Source organism: Anser anser (assembly GCF_964211835.1).
Source record: "Anser anser genome assembly, chromosome: 11".
NCBI classification, from domain to species: domain Eukaryota; kingdom Metazoa; phylum Chordata; class Aves; order Anseriformes; family Anatidae; genus Anser; species Anser anser.
The window spans coordinates 20040127-20060196 of NC_139732.1; the positions used below are offsets into that span (position 1 = coordinate 20040127).

Genomic DNA, 20070 nt, shown 5'->3' on the forward strand with positions numbered 1-20070 from the left:
CCTTTTCCAGAACTTCAGATATACAGCTAGAATACAAAATCATTCAAATTGAAATAAAAATATCTATTAAAATGGCTACTTAGGCAACATAAGTTGTAATTATATGAATATATTTTGCACATGGGCAATTTTGAAACAGGAATCCTATGCATTGCTCTCATTTTAGTAGGTGTGAAAATGGCGTAATGGCCTATACAGCTGTAGATTGTGTTCGTAATTCCCACCAGTGGGATCACTAGAGCTATATGCACAGATCAAGGGCAGAATTTTACTCTAGAATGTGTAATCTTCCTAGCTGGTACCTAATCAGATACTTGAATAATTAGGAAAGATTGTTTTTCATTCAGTACAAAGAAAGAATAATCTCTGAAGATTTTTTCTCCCCTTTCTCTCCGAGTAATTTATTTAAAGCTATTTCTCCACTTTTCCTTTCATGTTTCAGTGTTTTGAGAATTAATGATCAATAACTTAGTAAATATTGTTGTTTAATATACTAGTGATAAATAGTTAATTTTTAAGATTTCTGTTGCACAGTTTTAAAGGAGTGAGAGAATTAGGTTACTTATACACAGATCTGCAGTCTTTTTTATTTTTCTTATCGATTATTTTTCCTCTTCACTCTCCTTCTTTCCCTACTGCCTGTGATTACTTTAAAGTTTTAGATCTCAAGTGGTCTGAGTTGCTCGCTAGAATTGCCTCCATTAAGTATTTTTATTAGTAGTTTAGGATGATAGTCCTGGTAATTGAGGTTCCTTAAACAGAATGAGATGAATCTGATATTGTTTGTACTTAAATGTATTCCTAGCATCTTGTCGTCTTGATTTGTTATCATTCTTGAAATGCTAGTTGGGGATCACAAGTTAGATGCGGTAGATGAGGTACAAACAGAAGTATAAAAGCATCTGGCAGTCTGTTTTTCAAAGGCCCTGAGACACCTATTCTCAACTGATGTTTAAATTATAGGAACTGCAAATGATCAGCACCTTGAAATACTTTGAGCTGTCATCAACTTAAAAAGTCTTTAAATATGTGTTTTTTTTTTTTTTTTTTTTTTTCCCCAGTATATTTCCAATTTAGGTATCTAGATGACTATTTTGGCTATAGTCTGTTGCAGGGAGCAACATAGAGTGAATAAGTGATGAGTGAGACAAAACTTTTAGAGATACTTAAAATAAGGGAATAAAACATTCTAGGTCAACTGCAGTAATTTGCAACTGAATGCTTAATAAAGCATAAATAAAAAGGTTTAGAGCCTCAGACATACTGATGGTAGGAAAGACAGTCTATTGTTCCTTAAATAAAAAATTCAGTAGAAGTCAATGCTGAAAATAAAGACCTAAAATAATTGCTTTTATAAGCTACGTGATGAAGTCTGTACTACTCTAGAGAACCTTAGATACCCAATTCATGTACTTGTTTCAGACACAACTTGCAGAAAAGGTTGATTATCCTTCTCATTTAACTTTAGATGTTTATTGTGAATTGTATGTAGCTTCATGAATTTACAAGAATTCTGCACCCTTCTGTGAGGCAAAAGAATCACAATTACTTCCCTCTTCCACATTATTTTGGGGCTTATTATTAGAAGCCTCAACAAGGCACTGCATGGACCGATGAATTATAGCTACTGATGTGTATGAATTTCTCCTGAACTTTTCTTTCTCTCTGTTCTGTTGTAAGCACTGTGAAGGGGACATTGCAGACATATTTTGTAGCTGTGGTTTCTATAGCGCTTGGAGGAAGAGAAAACTAAAAGAGAATGCTGATCCCAAGCTTCTAACTAGGCTAATTTGCATGTTATGGGAGAATTTTAAAAATGAAAGGGAAGAAAAAGCACATTCTAGAGCATACTTTTGTCATGTAATTGCCAGCAGTCAGGGCTGAGGACTTGAGTAGGCTTGCTGTGAAGGGAATGGCAGAGATTCTCACACCTCAGGGGCTCACCCCATCTGTCCAAGGCAGTGAGCGATGTCCTTCTGAGCTCCACTGTGATGGGGGTTCCTGCTCAAATCCCTGTGAGCCATGGGTGACTCAGCCAGAAGCCAGGGTCAACTCAAGCTGAACTGTGACAACTTTTCTATGAGAACCCTGTTCTTTCCATACTGCTTAGCCTCAGATATATATATGAAATATAGAGGCTTATGAAAAGGACCATACCTAAGGAAGTTTGTAGCATTTAAATAAACACTTCCAAACTTCAGCAATATTTTGTTTCAGCGTGCACTGTGGGGCATTTCATATTTTATTCAGACATAGGCACCCTGTTTGTATGAACTATAGGATATAGAGGAACCCACAAATTTACAGACATAGGTACTATTTATATGTATTGTATTTTCATAACCCATATTGCTATGTCTCCATCTCCATTGGCAAAATCTCAAAGGGAAACCAAAGAGTAAAATTTAGAGAAGGAGTATACAGTTTGGCTATAATAAAAACGTCATACTGAATGTTATTGAACTTGCTTCCTGTAAGGATGAACACAGCTGACTCAGTTGGTCAAGCGTTATAGTGAGGAAAAATGAATTACTTCCAACTCAATGCAGTCATTTTCAGAATAATTTCTACTTCAGAAAATTGTTTTCTGCCATGTCTGGTGTCTGAGAGAGACTACAGAAAAAGGATTTATCAAAATAAGGAAAGAATGCAAAACATCTGTTATGGTAACATAGTGGCAAGTATCCAAATATGCCTGGAGACTCTATCACCTGCTAGAGGGTCAGAAGGTCCCTGGGTGCAGGAGATGTCAGCGCTGTTTCAGGGCCTAGAGCAGCTCTGTGTGGCATTTCCAGTGATGTAATGTTGGATCTTCGTATTGCTCCACCTGTTGTCAGATTGAAGTGCAACATGCCTCTGTAATTTCTGAATTGGAATGGCAAGAGCATATTTAACATGTCAGGCTTATTTCTGACTTAAACATTTAAAGGAATCTATCCTCTGGAAATATGAAATTCTTCAGGTGATAAAACATAACAACAAACACATTTAGGAACTAAGAATTCTAATGCAATAATGTGTGTTGGGGTGGAGGGAATAACTACACACTTTGCTGTGTGAAAAATAATTACGACGTTTGTTTTGCTCTTATCTTTGTTACACTTCCTGCTCACCAGAAAAGAAAAGCTTTCCCACACTTTATTTAGTCAGGATAGTGATAATTTCAGATATGACTAGTTCTGTTTGATTCATGTGGTGCAGTTTGGATGTCCACATAAAAGTTAGGTTTCCAGTTGCACCCTGACTGTTATTTTCTTTTTCTTCCATTTATTCCAGAAAATTACCAATCTAATTTATTCCTCTGTCCTGGCTGCCTTCTATTTCCTAACTCATGCTAACACTGTGTTGCCTGAAAATGCATAAGGTTGTTTGGAAGTGATTGCAGCAGCTGCCAGCAGTTGAGCTGCTTATTAGCACTTGGCTGGGAGCAGGGCAGATGTGCAAAAATAGAAGAGCAGGGGGAGAAAAAATATATATTTCATAATTAGGAAACAATAGCATAAAAAAGAAAATCATGGTGATTTTAGAGGACTTTATTCATTAAGATTTAGTGAAATAACTCAGAAAGGAGATATTGCACTGGACAAGTGGAAAATTGGATTGTTGTAATTAGAAAAGTTCAAAGAAGTACTTGGCATAACAAGGAAATTCAAGTGTAGAGTCTGTTTGCTGTTACTGGCTTTCTATCATATCCACTTAGGGATAAGGTTGGTTAGGGTATCTCTTAGGTTAAAAACTATGTAGGTGTCCTGTGCTCATAGGTAGAGAAATCTCAGGTTTTAGCAAAATCTGAACTTTTTCATATTATCCTTCATTCTTGAGGGAGAACAGGGAGATCAAAATATTTTAATACAGTCTTGGTAACGTGTGCCTCTGTGTCCAGATGGCCCAGGCTACAACTGTTGACTGTTATTGATGTGTTTGGTTTAGCTCTTGCTGATAAAGCAGAGGGATATGATATTCAATTTTTAGTCTCCCTCCATATGTTACTCTTCCGGTTTATTTGTCCACATCAAGTCAAATGAAGTACAAAACAGTGGGGTGCAGGATTATCCTGTAATTATGGTGATAGGTTATTTGTGAGTGCACTATAGAAATGTATTCTACAATTAATTTAAGAGTGGTGGTTCTATGCATCTGTTTGATGACACTATCCAGACACACTTTAACTGTGATGATGAACTGCACGATGGTCCTTTTTGAAGTTTAATCCTTGCACTAACACAGAGCTCAAAGTGCCAGAAGGTAATTGTGAGGACAGTTGGCATGTTCCAGCTCTTCACACCGATCTTTGGAGAGAAGGGCATCTGCAAAGTGAGAGTGTTAATAAGCCCAGAACGACTTGCTATGGATTTATTGATTGATATATGATGAATCCATGATTGTATCCTTTAATTTAAAGGAATACCCTTCATTAGAATGAGTATTTTAATTGTTGTAAGAAAAGATATGGAAGCCATGAGTGGGCTAGCAAAAATTGGCTGGACTTTTAATGGTCAGTGAAGGCTGGAAGACACAGAGAAGAACCCTGGAGATTCTCTAGGAAACGATGTCTGAACAAAGAAAATGCAAAACCTTGGGTTTTGCCAGTAAGATAATCTGTTTCTTTGTTGCTTGGCTGTTTGTTTTATCTTTTGGAAGACAAAGGAGTGGGGTGGGACTGTTCAGATGCTTAATATCAGAGAGTGTATACGTACTCTCTGCTTTTCATCTGTGCTAATGGACGGATAGCTGCCAAATGACAATTAGATGGCAGAACTGTCATAAGCTCAAGAAAAAGGTAATGCAGGCTATCAAACAAGAGAAATCTCTTAATATCTATGAGGAGTTTTTTTTTTTTCCTCCTCCAATTTGTGAATTTAAGGCAAGTGAAAACACAGCTTGTCTGTTAATGCAGCTATAGAAAAACCTGAAGAGGAGAGGAAACTGAAGATAACTGGATGGAAAAGCTGCTGGAAGCTTATTATTTCTGAGTGGGTATCTGATTGAGGCTTTTTGTATAGGATAAATTATATGCTTCACAGAAGAGAAGTGTTAAGTACTAAAGATGAATCTGGAAAAAATGCCAAACTTGAGTCAAAAGTTTGAAAAGAAGGTGATAGAAGTGACAAGAGAGAGATTATCATGATCCACAGATCTCTGAAGAAAACCTAGAAAGAAGTATTGTAGATTACAGAAGGACATGTAAAAGACAACAGGGAACAAGATCAGCCAGTGAAATAAGAGCTGAATTAAGAAGTGGATTTGTTTTACAGGCAGATTAGGCAGAAAATGGGGGATGAGGCAGGGAGAGTGAGGAAAAGGAGCTAGCTAGGATTGCTGTCCAGGTCTGGAAGATAATGGTGTACACTGACAGAGAATAGAATGATGTGCAGAACAGAGATGCCCCTAAATGCCTTTCCAACAACAACAGAGATCTGCGTGATTCCTTACCAACATCCCAGCTGGTAAACTCCAAGTATCAGTTCTTGTTCTGAATCTTTATCAGTTACAACAAATGATGCAGAAACAAGAAAATTCATTCCCTACTATGGAACCAGAAGTTGGTCTGAGCTGCGTAGGAAAAATCCACTGGACTTCTGTAATTATTTTTTAATATCCATTTTGCTGTGTTCAAATCATTGCCACGTCAGATCTAAATGATCAGACTGTGCCAAACAGTACGCTCAGAACAGGGGAGGTGGTTATCAGCAAGAATTCTGCCTTCTCCAGGAGGCAAGAATATTTAGGATGTGACAGCTGAAAAAGCAGTGCCATCAGGGAGATGCTGGAATGATTGACTTTGGGGAAGCATTGCAGGGTGAGGGCCTCTTTCAGAGAATGGAATTGCTCACGTACAAATTGTTCTGGCTTCTTACATCAAGGTTTGATGGCACATAAGGAGAACAATCTTCTAAAGTGTACAGAAGAAATGTGTCTATCAATCTGCGCAGGAAAAGACACATCCACAGATGAGGATCCATAAACTAGCAGCAAACAGAGTGGAAGAAAGTTGTACAGAAAATGGGAAAAAAAACTGATATCAATGAATAGCTCTTAGGTAATAAAGTCAGTCTTAATAAATAAACTTCCTTCCAATCCAGCTAGGAAAAAGATTAAAATTAGGGGAAAAATATTCAGTTATGTTACTAGTAAAATTAGATTGGGCAGAAATATATGTGTCTGAGATCAGTTTGTTCAGCTTAGCACAGTGAGTGTTTTATTTATATCTAGAGTGATTCTAGTGATTTAAGGTAAAGGAAAATACTGGCATAATAACAAATGGATATATGTTTTTGGCTGAAGATTAGGAAAAAAGTTTCTGGTCCCCAGAGAAGAATTAATTTTCACCAGTATTCCAGGGAGCAGAATAGGAAGTTTGATAAATATACAGTCAAAATTGTATAATATGTCGGCTTATGGTCGTGAAAAAACAGATACCAAGAGGTTTTCAAGAATGCGAGAACTGGAGGAAATGTGTAACACCCTGCTGAGCTGGACCTAAATGGACCATTGGAGATGATGTTTGTGGCTTTCTTGAAGGGATGGCACACTTTTGTCCTTCGTGGAAAAATACCAACCTACCTCAGCAATGAATGTAAATGAACGAACAGCAGTCCATTAAATTAAAGGGCTTTTGATGCAAGGACATGAATTATTAAACTACAGTATATTAATTTTCTTTAAAGGATATGTATTTGATATCCCAACAAATCACTAAGTGAAAACAGCACTTCAAATTTATCTAGTTTTCTGAAAGGTCTCTCTTCAAACTTCCCACTTTAAAAAAAATATTGATAGTCACATAAACAATTCCAACATAATACACATTCTCTTTAAGCTAACAGAATTTTAATAGCAATTCTATTTAAAATGCTCTTGTTTACTTAAGAAATTTTAGAAGAGTCAAACTTGAGCAGCAGATGCATCAGAAAACTGGAAAATAATAAGAATTTACCATCATTTTGCAGTGTTTGGTGTCGTTGATATGGATAAAAGAATTTTTAACCATTTGAGGGATGCTTTCTAATCTAGTTACTATGGTTACAAGTTTGTTGGAGATATAGCAGTTCTATGGCAACGATGGAATTAAACTTTCTACCCAATATTGAAATATCCAGTACCTAATTTCCTGCTCTGTAATAAATCATGCTAATGACCTTAAGTAGAGCATCAAAGAGAGAAGAATTTATTCTCTGAAACTGTTCAGCAAAGTATACTACAGTTTAACTGTCACATTGTTTGTGTTAACTTTGATCTCCAAAGCTGATATCTTAAACTGTGTTGCAGATGAAGATAGAGGGGAAAAAAGTCAATCCTTGCCCGTAATTTACCTATGTAAAATAACTGAGATAAAATAAAACACTGACAACTAATTTTTCATTCACATATTAACTGAACATTAGATTCACATTTAAGGAAAATGTGTTTGGATTGTTTTTAAATACAACAGCTATTTCATCTCTACCCAATGATTTTCAGTGATGCCCAATATTACACACCTTTCCATAATGTTTTTTTTTCCCTTAAATGGGTAATTATACTCATCTTTACCAATAATAATAATAAGCTTTCCCCAGACTCAAAAGTCCATCCCCTTTCTAACATTCTTGACTCAAATAAGTTCTCAGATTTGTGTTTTAAGGCTCACATTTAGGGTGTGATTCTGTACCTGGTATTACTGAGCACACCTTGAACAGGGAGCAGCCAGAAAGCCCCATGTAGGGATGCTGAGCAAGTTATTTCTTAGTAAGTTATTCTTCTGAGTAAGGATTTCTATTTGCTTGGTACCTTTAATTTGTAAAATTGCTCCCCTCAGATCCACTTATAGTAATGCTTCCTTTTAAGGAGTAAAACAAACAGACTTATGCAGCATTACGTAGCAATGTGCTGTGTTAATATATATATTACTAGCAAGGAGGTGAGATCTGCAGAATATGGAAGTCAGCGGAGAGAGCAGTGCTATGGAGCTTCCTGTAAATCAATTAAGATATTTCACAGAATCACAGAATTATATTTGATAGCTGTGAATTTCCAGACTGCTTAGAATGTGATCTGCTTGTTACCCGAGTACTGTACTTTCTCTATCCAATCATTTTCCTGTTTCATTCCAAGTTCTTCCTTTGGTTTCCTATTATGCAACTAGTAAGTTGATAGTCTAATACAGAGCAATATCCACATGAATTAAATTTTAGGAAGAAAACTTATCCCTGGCAACTTACAAACCAAATACTATCATACTGTCATCCTTGGTACTTACATTAAGGAAAGACTTTATAAAAGACATTTTGTGGACTGGACTGGTGACAAATTTGGTATTACTACATGTGGGTTGTTAAAGTGGCATTAGGAAAGAAATTAGGTAAATTATTTCCAGAAGGAAAAATGATATGCATTGCATATGGCTCATGTAAGGTGGAGTAAACAGCTGTCACACACACAACAGTAGTCATTTTCTTCCTTCTGACTAACTGCTGGATCTCTTCAGTGATGACTATAACCTCTTCATGTTTTGCTCTTGGATTTATTACACATAGATAATTTTTCAATTGCATTTTTTCTCTCACATTTATACTGCTGTATAGTAACAGATCAATAGGGTAGGTGAAAGAGTGTGATGCTGATATGTATGATGGCAGGTATATTTCAGTTCAATAAACATTTTTCCTATTCCTTCCCAAGACTTTTTTTTTTACTCTTTTCCAGCTGTCCTCTAAGGGGAACTTTCTTTTTTAACCTTTCTGTTTAATCAGCTTTATCACTTAGCTTGCAACCCTATTTGTGAATTTCAGAAATGAACTGTCATTTATAGCATACAGGGATGAAATGACTTTTGTATCTTTGTAGCTTTAAGTGTGTAATGAGCAAAGTTTTTTTTTCCTTACCTTATTTAAAGACTAGCTGATGTCTTTTATCATGGTTAATAATATGTCATTTTGAAGTAAATGTTACTCTGCTCTATTGACCTATTTTTCTTTCAGGGTCAAATACATAAAAAGCATGAATTATTTCATTGTAATCACCAATCCATTGTTGAATTAAAATCTTCAGTTTCCTTTTGCCCATCTTTTGAAAAGAACATTCTAGTCTGACCACTTTACTTTCTTTAAAATCAGTCAAAATGAGAAAAATTACTTTCTGCCATTGAAACATTGCTTAAACAAAAGCAAATGAAAATTCAGTCAACTGTACTTATGGATTAACCTGCTTTCCAATATTCTTTAATTAGATTAGCAAGAGCATTGATTTTTGTTTTACTATCATATTCTTTACGTTTTCTGAGACTGTTTATGAAGTCATGTAATTGCTGGAAATTCTATATTTAGAATTTAAATACAGGAATCGTGCTCTCCATTTTAGATTTATATGCACATGCATACTCAGAAATGCATACCAACAAATGAGTACAGGCACACACAAACACATATGTTCAGACTCTGATGTACTTTCTTCTTGGTCAATGCTATTCGTTTTGTATGTGCTCTTTCTCCCAATTTTCATCTATAAAATGCTGCTCTGAACGCATTAATTCTATTGGAAAGTGTACCAATTTCATCTGCTCTTATGCCAACAAGTATCATTAGCATTGTTGTTCCTCCAGATTCTATTCTCCTCCTTTCTGTCTCATATTTCTGAAGAACAGCTGAATAAAATGGATTATTTATACAAATGCTAACTAAGAGTTGAAATAACTCTTAAAACAATTGCACATTTTTTCAAAGACGTTAACAATTTTGTCTAGCGTAAGTTGCAGTTTAAGCTGAGATGCTCAGGCTTTATAAGCTTGTCTTTACCAGTCAGCGCTTCCATGGAGCGACAATTTGTCCAACACATACCAAGTGCTTTTCTGTATCATTGTACAATGATGTCTGACCTTAAGAATGGTGCAACTAGCAACTTCTCACATCTAGGTGGAAAGGACTTTTGATCAGGGCAACCATTTTGGGAGATTGTAGGGAAGAAGTCAAGCTTGTTGGAAGCAACAGGCTGCAGTTTTACTTTAATTGTATTTATAGGAAATATTGTTAAAGTACCTTTGGAAAATATGATTTTAATCAAGGTTTAAATTTGTCTGTCTTTTCTGTATCTTAAGTATTTTCACACTGCTTCAGAAGTTTTGCTTTTCATTTCTTCAACACATGGAATAAATTATTAAGTGTACATTTTCAGTTGAGCTTGCTGGAGATGAGAATGGATTTTGGTAATAAAAATCTGTACAACAATGATGTCCAGAAATTGAAAGTAGTAGTGATCCCTGTAATCCAATAACATGTGTCTTAATATATTTTTTTACTTATTAGATTTGCAAAAAGAAGAGGAAATATGGATATAGCTTTATGTGGATACAAGTTGAAATCAGGGGCTATATTAATTTAACAAATTCATGTCCAGACCTGATGTACAATATATTACAAGTATTTTCATGAACAGTTGAAGCAATGAAGGCTGGTTTCCTGAAAATATTCATTTCCTGCAATAAACCCAGGTCCTCCTACCCATGATAACACCTCAAGCGCAATGACCCTAAGTCATCCCACAGTACCCTCAGCACCATTGGTGTTATTTTCTACTTTCTGTCATTTCAAACTGGGTGAGAGAAAGCACATCCTGGAGCTACAGCTAGCCTGACTGGCCGATGAATATGCATGTGCAAAACAAAAACTCTTCCTTTGCCTCTACAGTTGTTAGCATGTCTTTTTGCCATGTAAGTCGTCATAATTTTCATGGAACTTTTAGGAACTTTGTATTTGTATTTATTTATTTATTGTCAAGTTTGAAACTAGACAATAAGCTTTAAATGGATGAGGTAGTTTGATCACTTAAATAGTATGGTGTGGGCTTTTTTTAGGACACCAGAATAATAAAAGAAGGTGTTTTGCCATTCCTCAACAGATTCTTTTCTACTTGACACACAAACCCTTAAATGTTACTGAAGAGCTATTGTTCCTAGTGGGTTGGATTAATGGGTACATCAGGCTTATTCAAAGACCAATGTGTGCGATGAGGAGTTCACTGACTATGTAAGGGAAAAACTATACGGATCTATATGAATTTTATCACCAATAAAAATTAATGAGCAATACAGAGCATGCTGAAAATGTGTAAATAGGAAAACATAATAAATCAACTTCGCCATTAATACTGTGCTGTTGGGCTTTCTAGTCTGAATTTGCTAAGGGTCACTGGAACATGAAAATTAATTTGAATTAATAGAATCTATTATATGTGGATTATTAATTTTTTTTTTGAAAAAAGCATATAGTGCTATTACTAAATTTTAGCAATTTATATATATATATATTTGTTAGGACCTTGCAGTAATTATTATTTAATAAATTATCTCCTTTAGGAAAAAAAAAAAAGGCACCCAATCATGATACAGTCAATAATGCTTTGGGGAAAAAAAAATAATTGTCTGTTAATGAGAAATCTTAAAAAATGGGCATATTGTTTCCTTCAGGGGATGACTGATGAAGGATACACTTTTTAAGTAGAAGAATATTGATTGAATTGGGTTGTTTTTTTATTTTATTTTTTTCTTAAGTAAGATTCCACAAAGTTTGGTGATGTGAAAACTTGCAGATGAAAAGATACAGGTGTAGTTCACAGTCACCTGCTCTGAGCTCTGAACGTGTTAGCTGCTGATGCATCCTCCAGTTCATTTTTTCACTGACAAGCAAATAGCCTTTGACCGTATTTCATTATGTAGAAAACTTTCCAATCCCAAGCAGTCTTTTAATTTTGGGAACCAATTAAGCAAATTCACTAATCATAATTTCTCTATGTAATTTATATCAGATGAAGACGTGTACAATGCTGTGTTTCTGAATTCTAGTGCAATATTTACTTGCAACAGAAGTAAGAGCCAGAAATATTTTGTTCTTCACATGCTTTTCAAAAGAACAGTTTTCTAAAATTCTTATTAGACTGTCAGTGTTAATTATATTTTTGGAATTAGACTGAAATTTTCTTATCAGCTTATTAAATCAAGGGCTAGAGGCAAAATGCACTGAGGCTGCCATTTTTTTGTCCTTCATTTTCTCAAGCAGGGGCTCCCTGCTGCTTATGTAATAAACCATGTGAACCCTTATGCAGTAGCTTTGAAAGTAAGAAAGTAAGGAGTAGAAAGGCTGGAGAAATTATTTCATTGAAAATAGTTAAGTAGCAGTATATGGTTTCAGTCATGAATGTAATATCAGGAGAATTTATTTTATTTATTTTTTATAAATTTTTGACCATCAGTTAACATAAACAAATTTCCTTCCTTTGGTTATTCAGAAAGACTGTAACAGAGTTTCTCAAAATCCCAACATCCCTTAAAAAGTGAAAGTCCTGTTAAAATGGGAGAGTAAGCATAGTTTTGGGAAATGATTCCTAAAGCTGGATAAACTACCAGCAAAAACATTTTAGTGTTCCCTGCAAGGGAAGGCTGTGTCACACTGCTGATATTCTCCGTGAAGGAAGGGGACCGGACTCTGAAGGAGCATCTCAAACTGAAGTGTCAAAATAAATAAATGGGTGTAGAATAAACCAGGAAAAAAAAAAAAAAAAGGATCCGCCGAAGGATTTAGCAGTACTGAACAATTGTGTTTATTGATAACTTCAGATTAAGTTCATAAAAAATTTGGGAGCAATTCTGTAACCATTGTGGATTGCTCTCTAAAAATGTCAGCTCAATCCTTAATAGCGACCAGAGGACAAACAGATTAATTTTGTGTTCTTGTCATGCAGCCTTAAAAAGGGTACATTAGACTTAAGCTTCTGAGAAGGACAATGCAGATAATCAGGGGTAAAAAATCAGGAGCTGAAATAGAACAGGACATGCTGGAAAAGAAATAACTAAGGATGGATATAATAGTGCTTTAGAAAATTCTAGATAGTATGGAGGAAACACACTAAGAATAATTATTCGCTCTTTTTTTTTTTTTTTTTTCCCCTGTTGAAGAACTAAGGAACTTCCATGACTACGAGGTCATGGATTGAAAAAAAAAAAAAATCCCCAATTTTTGTCAAAGATTGTGGTACTGTACTATATGATGTAACAAGATCTTGTGGATGCCAAAAGTAAAGGGTATTCTTGTTGCTATTATGCCTGATTGTTTGTGCTCTGCTGTTGGTACAGCATGTTATTGGTCATTATTACCGATTACATGAGCTGACCCATGACCATTCTTGAATAATGCGGTGTGCATGATCTGTCTTTGAATTACATTTTATTCTACTGCTCTTTTTGCAGATAACAGTCTGCAAAAAGATCTGAGTGGCTGTACAAGTGCCTCCTTTGCTGTTCTGTATTCTCACAAGCCATCTCAAGTTTAAGCTTTTGTTCTAAAAACAATTTCTATCACGCAAATGTGTCGAGAAAGCAGAGAGAAAGGGTGAGGAATGTCTGACTCATTATTTGTGTTCAAATATTGCTTTATTATTTATAGAGTCATTCCACATTTCCAAAGTATGTAGGCAATGTTAGAAATAAAAAGGTATTTCTGAAAGCAATGAGATTTAAGTTACTGAGGCACACATTGTCAGTGAAATTTAGGTGCCTCATTTCCTTCACCATGAAGGTGTATAATCTGCAGTTAGAGAGTGGAGTTAAACAGTTATTTCTTCTGATATTTGTGAGAATTTGGGCACCTCCAGCTCTACTGTAACGTAAAAGAAAAGATTATAATATCTGTTTATTGAAATAGGTAGAAAAATGTAATGGCCGGTAAGAGCCACTGCAACTTGCACCTAGTATAACTCCTTGAAAAGTCCCCCAAAAGCCTGTCGAGAAGTTCTAGATGCTGCTGAATGCTGTGTGGTTTCTAGAATCACTTAGAGGGAAGTCCATGGTGTTTACTATGACTTAGTTGGGAGAAAAGCGCTGTCCTATTTAAGGCTACTGTAATTTAATTTGGTTCCTACTGCTATTTATGCCTATGATGTCACGCTGACATATACAGTGCCTTCAGGTAAAATTGTCCTATGATTCGCATGCAGGAGTTGACCCTGGAGTTTAGGGTCATTTGAAGCTGGGCTTTTCAGTTGGGTGACTTAAGGCTTCCCTTCCACTTCTTCCTCTACAGTGCGCTGTTACTCAAAGAGGTGAGGGGCAAGCAGACGCCGCGTGTTATGAGTGAGAGGACTGTAATATATATATATATATACATACATATGTTTCGGTGAAATACACTACTGCAATAGGTAGCAATTTAAGTATACAGAATATGATGTCTGACATCAGCTAGATACCATTGTATGCTAGCAATTTTTTCATTAGTATATGGTAGACAGATATGCTAAAGGTCATGCTTTAAAACGCTTATGGTTCCTTTGTTTTGGAGTAAAATATCAAAACTGTAACAAGACAATAGTGCAATCAAATGACTGATCACTCCTCAGACCTGTGGTTCTAATGAGGATATATCCATTGTCTTAACCGTTTAAATTGAGGGTTTTACAGGATTAAATTTCTGAACATCATGTCACATTTAAATTGTCCTACTGGTCTGCAAATTTAGTTGAAGGCTGATACACTGGGTTGCCAATTGAAAATTGCTAAGATATGCCAAAATGATAGATCTAGTGAAGTAGTCCTAATTGACAAGAGTTCTGTTTTCTTGCCTATTGATTTCTTTGGCTGAAGTTAAAATGAACGATTTATAATTGAAAAGAGTTGACTGTTCTTTCTAAATATCAGTTTCAAAACATTCTGTGCTCTTCGTATTATTTGATAAACCTGGGGCTGTTTTCAGATCTTCCTGTATCCTAGACACAATAACTGTGCCCATAGAAACATATGTATTAAGGTGATTTTCATTATTAATAAAATTAGTAGACCTTGTTAAATTATTTTTTCTATCTTCATGATGTGTTGTTGCCTAATTTATGAAAAAAATAGTTACTAATGTCATTACATATATATATTATTATTTTTATTTAAGAAAAGTGATCATATGCCTGCAGCCTTAATTTTCAGTAAAAATTAAACAAGAAAGTCTGATCCTGGGGAAACTAACCTGCTTCATTAATCTAAAGGTTTGTTTTACCTCATTATTTATCCCTACAGCTTGTTTGCCAGCCCTGCATTTCACTTAAATTAGAAGAGAAAATCACATATACTTTATTTCTGAATTCTTTATGAAGCGTGGTGTGCTCTTGTGCCTTCATTGTTATATGCACCAGCAAATTATCCAGAGGGTCTCCAAATATTTTGATTCTATTTTTGCAAGATTCACTAATATTCGAGACAAATTCAGTTCTTTTTGCCTGAGAATGCAATATGAATGTTACTATATCAAGTAGACAATAAGAATAAAAGCAGGTGCACTATTCGAATAACATGCTTTGTATGTGTTACCACTGGATGTTTTAGTTGTTCTGGAACTGCAGTTAAATAGAGAGAGACCACAATTAATTACATACGAAACTGTGGTTAACCCTTTCATTAGTTCTAAATCGTATAAATATGGTAATAATCTAATCCCATATGAAATGATAAACTATGGGTTGTGCTATTTGTTAACGTTGTTGAGTTGAAGAAACGTCTATGAAACCTTGGTATATTTTGGAGCTACACCCATGTAACTGAAGCCAGATGTGGCCATAGGTGATTATAGATTATCACTTAATAAAGTCAGTATCAGAAAGAGGTGGTTAGTATGAAGTGGAAATAGCCTTGAAATTAACTTCTGTTTCCCTTTAAGATGTGGATTCTCCTTTCTGTGTATCAGCTGTGAGCCAGTGGCCTGTTACAGTTATAATCCCAAGGCTGCAGTTTCAGCTATGGCTTGAATAAGGCAAAACCAAGGCCCAGAGTAGTAGTGGCTGCTTAGAGCACAGCATGGCTGAATCCTCTTGCTCCACAGTACAGGTGGAGAACGTCCTGGTGGGATATTTATATTTTGCCAGTTTAAAATGGTTCTGGAGACCTACATCTCTGATTTCTATTTTAGTTCTGTGACTTTAAGATGGGTTACATTTGTTGCACATAGTACAAAAGAATGTTGATTTTAGTGAATTAAGTGACCTACCAAAAAAGCCATTTACTCAGTGCAGACCACCTTCCAGATTCGAACACCAGCATTGCATTTCTGAGGATGGGAGGCAGGAAGCCATGCACGCAGACTGAAGCCACTAGAGGCTGCTCCGAGGCCCTGTTGTGCCAGATGTTAACAGAACACAGTTCATTGCAGCTTTTCTGTTGGATCTTGATGTTCCTCTAAAAGTCACAGAGCCACTCTATACCAGATTCATCTCTACTAGACAGCTTTTTTAAGACAGGTTTAAAATTGCTTTAGCTTCTTCTGATGGATGCAACAGAACCTCCTTGACTCCTAAGCCCTGCTAGAGGCAAGACCTCATTGCTACAAGAGTGCAAATTCCTTTCTAACATTTAGAATACTTTATACGAATATCCTACTTTACTTTTCTAGCTCTACTTTATTCAGTGCAAAGACTTCTTGAATTAGTTTCTCTATTTCTTTTTTCTCCCATCTCAACTAAAGCGTTAAACTGATTTTTTTCCATACTAATCGCTACATTTACATTCTGCAAGTTGTCGAATGCATAGCCATTATCCACCAAACTTACATATCTAACAGTTTAATAATTTAACTGCTCAAACTTTCACAAAATCTTACCATTAGCTTTATTTTTTTTCTTTTTTTTTTTCTTTTTTGACATTGAACAATGTTATGGTAGGTAATTGTATGTGACTGCAAATCATCTCATTTTTCACGCTTAGAAAAGATAATACTATTACAGGTAGGGAAAAAAAAGTCTTCTATGCATTTAGTTACAAGTGGATTAAAAAGCCTAAGAATGTTTTTGGTGCATGTGTTTGTTTCTGTTCAAAAAAAAAAAAGAAAGTTTTAATTGTGTAATAGTGATAATTTAGGTTTATTTGTTGATAACTGATAAATTCATGGGCTGATACTCGCTAACAAGTTTATCAAATGTACTGGTGCCTTAAAAAAATAATTCAATCTATTTCTATTGCCTAGATTATATTTTTCTTTGCTTCAGGCAAACACTGGGCAAAATCAAACCTCTTATTGTAGGACTTTGTGTATATTTACCTTCCAGTTCTTTCCTCTCAAAAATATTTTTCATTCAAACTCATGAGCTGAATTTGTAGTATATAGGTTCTCCTTGAATGCTAATATTTGTTAATAACCAGTGATGTGAGTCTGAAAATATAATTATTACATTAATGGTTTATAATATTATTATTTTTAGTCTGCAGGCTATGATATCATGAAATACTGTCTTTTTTTTGTAAGCATACATGTTATGAGAAGACACAAACTATATATTGATGGACTAAGTTTCACAGAAGATTGAAAAGCTCAATCATATATGAGTTGAAAACAGATAAGTGATCAAAAAATGTTTTTGAAGCTGATGAAGGAGCTAAATCTATTTATTTATAGTGGTGTACATGATAACAGTAACACTTGTTAGGTTGCTTAGAAAGTCATTTTCTCAAAAGAAAGAACAGTACATTACTGGATGCAATTTACAGCTTTCTATAAAGGTCATCTTAAACTTTGGGAATTTTTCATATATAGGCAGAGCAACTACAGTTTAAGCCAATCTCTAGTAATTATAGGTTATAACATCCAAAGCTTTTCATGCATATTCTTAAAGGAAAAGAAACAATTACTCAAGCTTTTACTAAATTGTGAGTTGGTACATTTAATTTTTGTTGTTGGAGTCTTTTGCAAGAGTAGGCAACATTGGACGTGAGAATTATAGCTTCATTTTATTGTGTAGTTTTTTTTAGTAGAGGCTGAGGAAACCAGAAAGATCTTGATTTATCAAATTCCTTTGGAAATAGGGAAATATTTTGAAGAATCTGTGTTATCTCTTAGAGGTGATTTTTGCTTGTGGAGGTCAACAAGATATTGATTTGGATGAATTCTTGCATAAGGTTTCTTAATCAAAGAGATCACCTAACACTTCAAATACAATGTAATTAATCACTCAACAAAATTAACACTCCGTGTTTGTTGCTGTGGGTTGTTATTTATTCTCAAATAGCTATCAATAAATCTTTATAATCTTACAGTCATGTGTTAGAGCTAAAAGCAAGCAGTTGTGCAGTTCTTTCCAGGATCCTTGAAAGAAGTTAGATTTTTTTTTAGATGATTTCTGTAGCAAATTAAAGAAAATATATATGGAGTTGTCTTTCTAAATGAGTCATTAGATGAATGCAGGTTAATGTTTGTTTGCCATTAGGAAAAAAGTCAGTTGTAATTTGGATAATTAAGATAATACTTGATAAGTATTGTCATTGTAATAGATCTCTGTATGTTAGAAGGTTAATTAATAGTATTTGCATTTCCTGTTACAAATTTGGGCCTTTTTCCACAGACCAAAAGCTATGGTAACCTGAGAAACACATTTCTGCTGCTTTCTGCTTTACTTCCTTGTTTAAGGTATTTGATCCAGCAGTACTGCAAGTTTTGATATGTAATTTGTTTTAGTACAATGACCTGAAGTAATGATTCATATCAGTACCTGCAAATGACGAGCATGTATTTGACTTGTACCTGCAAGCCTTTAGGTGACTGTAATTTCTCTTGCCTGCTATTGTAGGCTGAAGTGAAACCGCTGAAAGAACATTAATGTTTGCATACACATACATGGAGCTATATATTTATATAATGCATAGTTACCAATTTTTGTACACACATATGCATGTGTTTATGCATACATATTTTTATAAATATACGTGTCAATAGGAGAAAAAACTAAAAGACATCCTCAGTTGGAATGAAGACAACTTTTGGCTTGCTGAGTCAGAAAATATAGATGTTATACGTAATTAAATTTTATGGCTCAGCTTCTAGTATTTCTAGGAAGGAAATTATAAAATTTGATGAATGAATTATTACACTAACCTAGAGTGATTATTTTCTGTGGAAATGAAGTTTGAATAATTGGTGTTGTTGCAAAATTGAATTAAATAGTTTTGTATTGAAGCGCCCAATCAGGTATGCTGAAGCATCTTGATGCAAATGAACATCAGTAATATTTTATTGTCTGTGATTTTGTTGGAAAGAGCTCTTATAAAAATTATGAACACTTGAAGACCTTTTTACAATGTATACATGAAGATAAAGTTCTTGTTGAGCGCCAGTAAAAGGAACCATATTTATTCCAAGATAAATACTAGTAATATGTAATATCCTTCGTCTGTGGGGTTTTGGAAATTTAGCAGTAACTGTTAAAAGTACAATTCCAAAGACCTTAAGTATTTCTGTCAAGCAACATAGAAAGAACAGATGTAAATGTTACAGAATGGTGCTCTACAAACAGCCAGCCACCTTACATTGTTGTATGTTTAGCACTTTGCATCTTGAGGCTTATCACCTTGTATTGAAAATTGTTAGGTAGAAATTTGCCTCACTTGCCGAGGCGACCGGCTCCGGGGCAGACGCGTGCTGCAGCGGAGCGCGGGATCGGGACAGGCAGGGCTATTTTTCGGGCATCGAGCCTACGTGAGGGAGCCGCCAGGCACCGGCAGCCCTCGTGAGGGAGGCTGACGAGGCGTAGGCGGGGCCAGCAGCGTCAGCGTCAGCTCCTCCCCCCGGCCGTTCAAAGGCAGCCCTTAGGGAGCGCGAGCGACCAGGAGCGCGGCGAACAGGGAGTGACGCGGTGGGAGTGACGCGGCAGTTAGCGAGGCAGTTGGCGCAGGCAGGGCGGAGCGCTCACACCCGCCCATAGGGACAACTCCTCTAACGACACTCTCCCGTCAGGTGGGCTGCGATGGTCTCCACCAGGCACGGTGCTTTCTCTAGGAAGTCAGTGCACACCCAGACCGACTGCCCGTCCAAACATGCGGCAGTTCAGGTCTCCGGATGCGGGGAGTGTCTGAGCCTCTTGCTGCCATCGGCGGGGGGCAGAGAGACTGCTTGCGTGAGGTGCGAGCAGGTGGACGACCTGGTCCGCATGGTGGCAGAGCTCAAGGAGGAGGTGCAGAGGCTGAGGGATATCAGGGAGTGCGAGCGGGAGATAGACTGGTGGAGCGACTCCCTGCAGGACCGGAGGGAGAGGGACCAGGGTGAGACGCCCCAAAGGGGGGTGGACCCCCTGCCCTGT

At 36.0% G+C, this 20070-nt stretch overlaps 1 protein-coding gene across 7 annotated transcripts in view; it reads left to right on the top strand.

Moving 5' to 3' along the window:
* The window catches only part of CDH13 (cadherin 13), a 493014-nt gene that overhangs the window by 202571 nt on the left and 270373 nt on the right, over positions 1-20070 (top strand). The gene's annotated exons all lie outside the window — the stretch shown is intronic.